This window comes from Myotis nattereri, assembly GCF_964212035.1.
Source record: "Myotis nattereri genome assembly, chromosome: 12".
NCBI lineage: Eukaryota > Metazoa > Chordata > Mammalia > Chiroptera > Vespertilionidae > Myotis > Myotis nattereri.
In genome coordinates, this window is record NC_138087.1 from 79,100,774 (window position 1) to 79,108,769 (window position 7,996).

A 7,996-nucleotide genomic window follows, 5' to 3' on the forward strand; every position below is an offset into this window, starting at 1 on the left:
CTGCCTAGCAATTAGGCTGTGTGTGAAGTTTGCTACAAGTGCCAGAGACTTCAAATTCGCTTTTGGTTTCCCCTCTTGACTTTGGGCTTCACTGAGCCCTCCTCAGACCGAGCCTGAGTCCTGCAGCTCTTTCAGCTCTGGCCCGTGTTCGCCCGCTGGTCCGGCTGCCGAGGTGGCGCGGTGGGTAGATGGACAGCACAGTGGGCCGGGGAACAAGAGGACCTCCCGACCAGCTGCAGAGCAAGGGTGTGAGGCTTTTCTCCTTGAAAGTCCACAGAGAAGAACCCGGTGACTCTGGCTCACATCCTTCGGTGTGGCCTGGGTATGGCGGCCATGCCGGCTTGCTCGGCAAACAGCAGCGTCTCAAAGATAGAGACCTGATGGCTCCTCCTTGGCATCTCCTCAGTGCTCAGACAAGGCTGGCACGCTGCAAGCTCTCGGTAGCTGCCGCCTGAACTAATTCACCTTGAACTGCTGTTCCCAGGGACCAGAAGCTGCCAGGGCTGGGCTGAGGTTTCAGGGCACGACTTGCCTTTGCTCCGTGCCCCCACACTCCAGGTCCAGTCTGGCACATTGTGGGTTTGCAATCAATATTTGCATAATTAAAATAAATGCACGATGATCTGAGAGTCTGGAGTATCCAGAAGGCTACAGAATAAATGCAACTTGCGACTTATTGGACATTTGGAGCAGCAAATGTCCCCTTCATTGTAACTACAGCTCACATAAGTGGTCTCCCAGTGAGTCTGTCTTCCCTGATTGTCCAAAGTCTGCCTCTGCACAGAGGAGGGGAGGGGTAGGCACAGGTATAGGTAGGTGGGAGGGGTAAATGAGTCTAAAATTAAGTCTTTATTCAGCCCAGTTTAACACACTGCCTGACACCTGTTCAGAATTGGGCTTGCACAGGGCACATGGATTTGAAGATACAGTGTCTGAGGGTCTCCTCTCCGGCTGTAGAGAGCCAAGGAAGGGAGAGAGAGGAAGGGCACTGGCTTAGAGGGCTTTCCTTACTCTCCCGGGGCCTCAGCGTCCTTTGCTATAAAATGGGGTGAATGTTGGAACACATCTCGCAGACTTGCTATGAATTGTCATATGTACACGTGTGTGACCCAGTGCTCAGCATGGGAGCAAAGAGGGGCTCTCGGAGAGTGGGAGCCATCACCCCTTTATCCGTGGTGCTGTTGGCGGCTTTGGAACCAGGACTGCAGTGATGATAAAGGTGCTATCGGAGAGGCATCTTGCAGTGTGGACGGCATACAGGCTGGAGGCAGGGAGGCCCAGGGAGTCTGAGGCCCTGGCTGGGACAGTGGGAGGGAAGACGGGCCTTGAATGGGCCAGCTGCCTGCAGTGGGTCCCTCTGCCTCTGGCTTTCGGGTGTGAGACCATGCCCCACTTGCTCACGTGACTTCGGTGGGAGCATTTGTGGCTGGGCCTTAGCATCTCTTCCCACACCTTGCCTGGGCCCCAGGGTTTGGAGGTCTGGGCTGCCCTGGCCTGTTGGCTCTGCCCGGGTGATAGGGGCTGGAGGCCCCAGGTGCTACTTAGCTGGGAACAGAGGCTTCTTTGTGGCACCCAGAGGAGGCAGGCAAGTCCGAGGCCTTGTTGCTCTTCACAGCCTGTTCATGCCCTCCTGCCTCTACCCACCCCGCTGTTCACTCACTGGCTGGGCACCCACTGTGTGCCAGGCCCCACAGCTGGCCTTGGAGAAAGGACGACTAGGACAAGGCCTCTGCCCTCGGGAAGCTCCCAGTCCAGTCACCAGGCTGCTGAGCCGGGCCGGAAGGCACCGCAGAGTTCATGTCTGCTCACCTCATGCCTCGTTCGTCCGCAGCAAGTGAAAGCTGCCCTCCCACCCGCCGGAACAGCCGCTGGGAGTTGGCAGGCGGCGGACGGGGCCTCCTCAGTCACAGGGCCTTCGTCCACAGCAGCCCCAGCCAGGAGGCTGGACTGGACAGTGGTTACGGCCCTGCCCCGGAGTCAGGGCGCCGGGTGGAGTCTCAGCTCTGCTCGTCGCTCACGGTGTGTTACATGGGGATGCCGATGAAGCTTGCCCTTTCTCCTTCCTTCCTCGGTTGTGATGGCAGGGCTGTAGCAGCCATTTTGTGATCATGAGAACAGAGGGCACCTCGGGCCTCTCATCTTTGAACTGCTGAGCCAAGGCCCACAGACACATACCTATCTCTGTAGTCCTTTATGTGAGAAAATAAACGCCTTGCTGTAGCCGGTGTGGCTCAGTGGATAGAGCTTCAGCCTGCAGACTGAAGGGTCCCAGGTTCGATTTTGGTCAAGGGCACATGCCTAGGTTGCAGGCTCGATCCCCAGTAGGGGGCGTGCAGGATGCAGCCGATCAATGATTCTCTCTCATCATTGATGTTTCTATCTCTCTATCCCTCTCCCTTCCTCTCTGAAATCAATAAAAATATATTTTAAAAATAAAGAAAATAGCCCTAACCGGTTTGGCTCAGTGGATAGAGCGTCGGCCTGCGGACTCAAGGGTCCCAGGTTCGATTCCGGTCAAGGGCATGTGCCTTGGTTGTGGGCACATCCCCAGTAGGGAGTGTGCAGGAGGCAGCTGATCGATGTTTCTCTCTCATTGATGTTTCTAACTCTCTATCCCTCCCCCTTCCTCTCTGTAAAAAATCAATAAAATATATTTTTTTTTTAAAAAAAAGAAAGAAAATAAACCCCTTGTCACAGCAGCCATTGAGGTCACTTTTCTGTGGCTCCGTTTCCTCTTCTGAGAAATGGGAATAATTAGAGCAGGTGCCTCAGTGTGTTGGATGAGGATAGATTGAGAAAATCCTTGTCAAGTACTTAAAAGTACTGGTATTTAGTGAGTGCCTAGCAAATGTTGATAATAATAATAATAATAGTTGTTTTTTTTTCCTTTCCAACCACTCTTTGTAAGACACGGACCACACTCTCTTTAGCATACTGGTCAGCTTCCTTCGCATATGGTTTTGCTTTTCAATATCCCTTTGTAAGCAATATTTGGTACCTACCTTCCTTCATACTTTCATATTTCACAAATTTCCAAGCATGGTCATGTGTTACTTCTTAAATGTAATGACCTGCTCATATTTTCCATATTCCAAGTACATTCACTGTTCTATGAGTTTTTCATGCTTTATTGTTTCTTTTCCTTATGACATCCCTCCCAATGGAGGTTCTATCATTATCCCCATTTTGCAGATAAAGAAACTGAGGCTCCGAGAAGGGGAATGGGTGCCTTGGCTTCCAGCAGTACCTACTGGAGCCGGGATTGGACTCATTTTTTAAAAATTTATCATTATTATTATTCATTTTATTTTTAAATCCTTACCCGAGAATATTTTTCCATTGATTTTTAGGGAGAGTGGAAGAGAGAGGAAGAGACAGAGAGAAACATCGATGTGAGAGAAACACATCAATTGGTTGCCTCCTGCATGAGCCCGACCAGGACCCAGGCCAGGGAGGAACCTGCAACCCAGGTATGTGCCCTTGACTGGAATCGAACCCGGGACCCTTTGGTCTGCAGGCCAACCCTCTATCCACTGAGCAAAACTGGCTAGGGCAGGATCGGACTGCCCTGGGCCCCGGGGGTGTCTCCTGAAGGGATCAGGGGACCTTTACATGTGGGGCCAAGTGGAGAGGAGGCAGCGATAGGAATGACAGCCACGGGTGTCCCTTCAGAATGAGCGTACTCACCGGGCACATCAGGCTTCATGCGACAGGCAAGGCTACTGTTTCCACTTCACAGAGCCCTCAGAGAGGCTGCCACCCCCTCTAGCCCCACCAGGACCAGGCCTGCACTTCTGGAAGCTGGCCTGAGAGGGCAAGGACTGGGTCTGGTGCCCCCAGGGCCTTGTACAGGGCCTGACACACAGTAGGTGCTCAGTAAGTGTTTGTTGAACAGGGAAACAGTCCGAGCCTCCAGGACTCCCTGAGAAGCGGTGATGGTGTGGACGGAGCAGGGGCTGAGTCCAGAACTAGGCTGCCACTCCCTGTGCAACCTCCTCCCCGCTCTGGGACACGGGCAGGTGGACGGATGGGCAGGAGCAGGGCTGGGGCAGGAAGGCCGGGCAGGTGGACGGATGGGCAGGAGCAGGGCTGGGGCAGGAAGGCCGGGCAGGTGGACGGATGGGCAGGAGCAGGGCTGGGGCAGGAAGGCCGGGCAGTGGGGATGGATGGGCAGGAGCAGGGCTGGGGCAGGAAGGCCGGGCAGTGGGGATGGATGGGCAGGAGCAGGGCTGGGGCAGGAAGGCCGGGCAGTGGGGATGGCGAGGAGACCAGGTGACTGTGGGGTGGGAAGGGCCTCTGGAGAAGGAAGGGGCTCGGAGACTCACAGGAAGGCTGAGGCCCGAAGAAAAGGGGGCAGGGAGGGGCGCCACCCTTCACTCCCCTACCCCCCAAACTCCTTCTCTCTTCACCCTCCTGCATGCTTTCTCCCCACTCCTCCCCCCACCACCACCTCCCCCCACCTCCCAATCTCTGTGCCTGAAGCGCCCCCATTCCTCCCTCTGGCTCCCTGCCTCCTGGCCAACTCTGTAACTTCAAAAGCCTCCACAGGTCTCTAGGAACCCCTGTCTCTCAACGCTGCACCCCCCCCCCGCCCCCCGCGTGCTTGTGGCTGCACCTCAGACCATGACTTTCATGTGGACACACCCCCCCGCCCCCCCCCCACCCCGCGGCCTCTCTCTGCCTCAGTCTCCCACTCCCCGCCCCCTCTGCTTCCGGAAGCCGCGTCTCCCCTGGCTGCTGAGCCTCCCTGAGCCGCTCTCCCTCCGTCCCGCCGCATTGATCTGCCGGGACGTTGGCGCTGGCATCCCGGAGCCTGGGGACCCGGCGCGGGCGACGGGGTGGGGGAGATTCCGGGAGGCCCGGCGCCCAGCGAGACTCGCGTGCCCGTCACCTGCCCGACACGGAGCCGGCTCCGCGCCCAGGAACCCGACGTGGCGCCCCAGGGCGCGCCTTTGTCTCGGGCCTCGGAGGCTGCTGATGGGGGGGGGGGGGCGCTGTCCCGGTTCGCGGTGCCGCCGCCTCTCCCCGTGCGCTGCAGCCCCGCGCAGGCCGCGTCCATTGAAGCCGTCGTGGCGGCCCGCGCCCACCGCACCGGCGCAGCCGTCGAGCCTTTGTACAAGCCTTTGTGGGCGCCCTGACGCCCAGACCCGGCCTGCGAGGACGGGGGCAGGGAGAGCACACGGGACCCGGGCGGGAGGAAACTTCCCCGGGCCAGGCCGGGAACGGGGCCGGAGAGACCGAGCCCCGGGCGGCGAGGGAAACGGGAGCAGGGAGCTGGGGGGACGCGAGACAGCCTGCGCGGGGCCGGCCGGCGAGGAGGGCTCCCGGGGAGGAGGGTGAGAAGCAGGAACAGGGAGAGACGCCAAGTGGAGAGCGCGACGGTGCGGCCAGCGCGCCGAGGAGGAAAGGGAGAGGGGAGACTGGGCCCCGCCGGCGGGCGAGGAGGGGAGGGGGCGCCCCGGGAGAGGGGAGGACCGGGAAGGGGCTGGGGAGCCCCAAGCAGCCGGACGATGGGACGCAAGGACGCGCAAGGCTGGGGCGCAGCGGCGGGGACCAGGGTCGGGGTCGGGGCGCGGTGCATCCACATTCTTCGCCTTTCCCCCCTCGGGCTCATTCCGGCCGATCGATGCCCGCGCGGGAGCCGCCCCCACCGCTAATATCTTTTTAATGAGTTCGCGGGGCTTAGAGGAGCGCGATCTGCCCTCCAGGGTGGATTTTCCCCGGCAGATGTTTCGGGAGGAGGCGGCGAGCGGGCCGGTGCGGGGGGGACAAATCTCTCCCTCCGAGGGCGAGGGCAGAAGCCTCTTCTAAAGTTCAAAAGAAAGACGGGCTTTCACTCGGCCCCCAAAAACGTGTTTCCCCGCGGACAATGGCTCCTTTCTGCGCCTCGCAGGGCCGGCGGGGCGGAGGAGCGGGGACCTGTGGGCTTCGGCCGCCTGACCGACGCGCACCCCCTCCGCCAGGGTGCCCTCCAGACACCCCACTGCAGCGCGACCCAGGCCTGGGCGCACGGGCGGGGACGGAAGTGCCCTGCGGGTCTGGCCGCGGGGCCTGGGGGCCCCTCGCTGTGCGCCCGGCCTCTGGGGTGCGGCCCCTCAGCCGAAGGGGCGCGCACCGCTGCCTGGAGAGGGGGCAGGACGGCGCTAGGGGCTTAGGCGCGGCCCTGGTTCTCTCCGTGCTCCTCCCTGCGCGGGGCAACAGGTAGAAACCACCCGCCCGGGGGGCCGCGGGACCCCGAGTTCCTCTCAACCTGCCCGGTGCTGCCCTGCGCCCCAGCCCCGTGCCCCCTAATCTGTAGGCCCGCCAGCCTGCCTCAGCCTCCCGCCACTCCCGTGGGCTCGGCGAGAAGGGAGAGACAGGCCATGAGGATGACCTCCGAAGAGCCGCGGCCGATTGATTCGTTCTGCCCGGAGCCCGGGCCGCATGAATGGGGGCCCGGGCGGCGGCTGCGGGATAAAGATGTTCTCTCTGCAAGGGGGTGGGGGCGCGGGGCGGGAAGCGGGGCCATTCACTCCTGGCCCGGCCCCTCGGGAAACGGCACCGAAGAAAGGGGCCGGAGCCTATTCAAGCCCTACGAGCTGCCCACAAAGGACCGATATACTGGGGGCCTCTCTATTAACGCCCATGAATATTAAAGAGATCGCGGAGCAGCGGCCCGCGGGGCGCGGGGGCGGGGCGGGCCTGCGAGCTGTGGCCTGGCCCGGGCTAGCGGAGGGGGCTTTCGTGCCCGCACACTGGGCTCCGTGGAAAACCGCGGGGTTCGTCCGCGGAGAACCCCCTGAAGGTGCGGTGCTCTCCCTGGCAGTCTCAGCCAGGGGAGGTGAAAACGCAAGCTTCTTGGCTCCCCAGTTTCAAGGGGCCCCGAGACTGGGCAGCTCCCTATAGGACTCCCTCCTGGAGCGCGATCCAGGTGGGTCTGCGGCCAGACCAGGAGCACAAAATGTGAGCTCACCGTGGAGACCCGTGGGGCTAGCGGGCGGGCGCTCGAGCTGGATGGCTATTCTGGGCGCCGCGTCCACCCAACCCCCAACACCGCTCCCTGGATTTGTGGGTCTCCGCAAAAGGAATAGGGCTCCCTGGCGGTCGGAGACCTCGATCCTTTCACCTTCTGACCCCTAGGCGGGGTTAGGATCCAAATGTTGCCCGCCAGAGGACTTTCCTTAGCGGGGTGTGGTCTGGAATTGGCACAATCCTCAGGGCTTGCAGAAGGAGTCACCTGACCCAAAGACAGACAAGGCGAAAGAAACCTCCGTTCGCAAAGAGCAGCCCAAACAACTGCACGCACCGGGACACTGTAGCCCAGAGCGGAGAAGGGCCGGGTCCTCATCGCCTTGGTCTCCCCGAGGCGCTGAGGGTGGCTGCGGGGCTTGGGAGCTGCGCCCGTGGCCCCTGGCGGCGCTCCCCGATGTAGTCTCCTCCTCCTCGGGCGCATTGCCTCCTCTACCAAGTCTTCACAGAAGCCAAGTCCTTGGCGCCGGTGAGACTCCCGTGCCAGCGCCCTCGGCTCGAGCCAGAGCCACTGCGACTCGCTGGAGGCGTCTAGAAGGGAGCCTGACTCGGGGGCTGCGCTCTCTCCTCCGCAGCGCTGCCCTCTGCTGGCGTAGGCCCGAAGGTCGCGCCTTCTGCCCGGTGCAACCTCCCAGGCATCAGCCTCCGGGCGGCTCTGGACCCCGGTCTGAAAGCCGGAGGTTTGCCCACGTCCTGGCCTCCCCGCGGATGCGACCTGGGACGTCAGAGATCACTGGCCAGAACCCAGCATGCAGAGCTGCCAGGTGTGAGGATGGCTTAGTAAAGGCCGGACCCCCATGGTGGAGGGGCCTCTTTGCCAAGGAGCCTGAGGACAACCAGGCCTGGTGGGAAGGCCTGTCCCCCTGCCTCTCCACCGAGTTCCCACCCTGCGGAGAAGCCTGGGGCGTCGGCTTCCTCCAGCTAACCCGATGCTGTTAACGGAATCTGACATAATGTGGGTGGGGAGAGGCGCTGAGGAGCTCTGCAG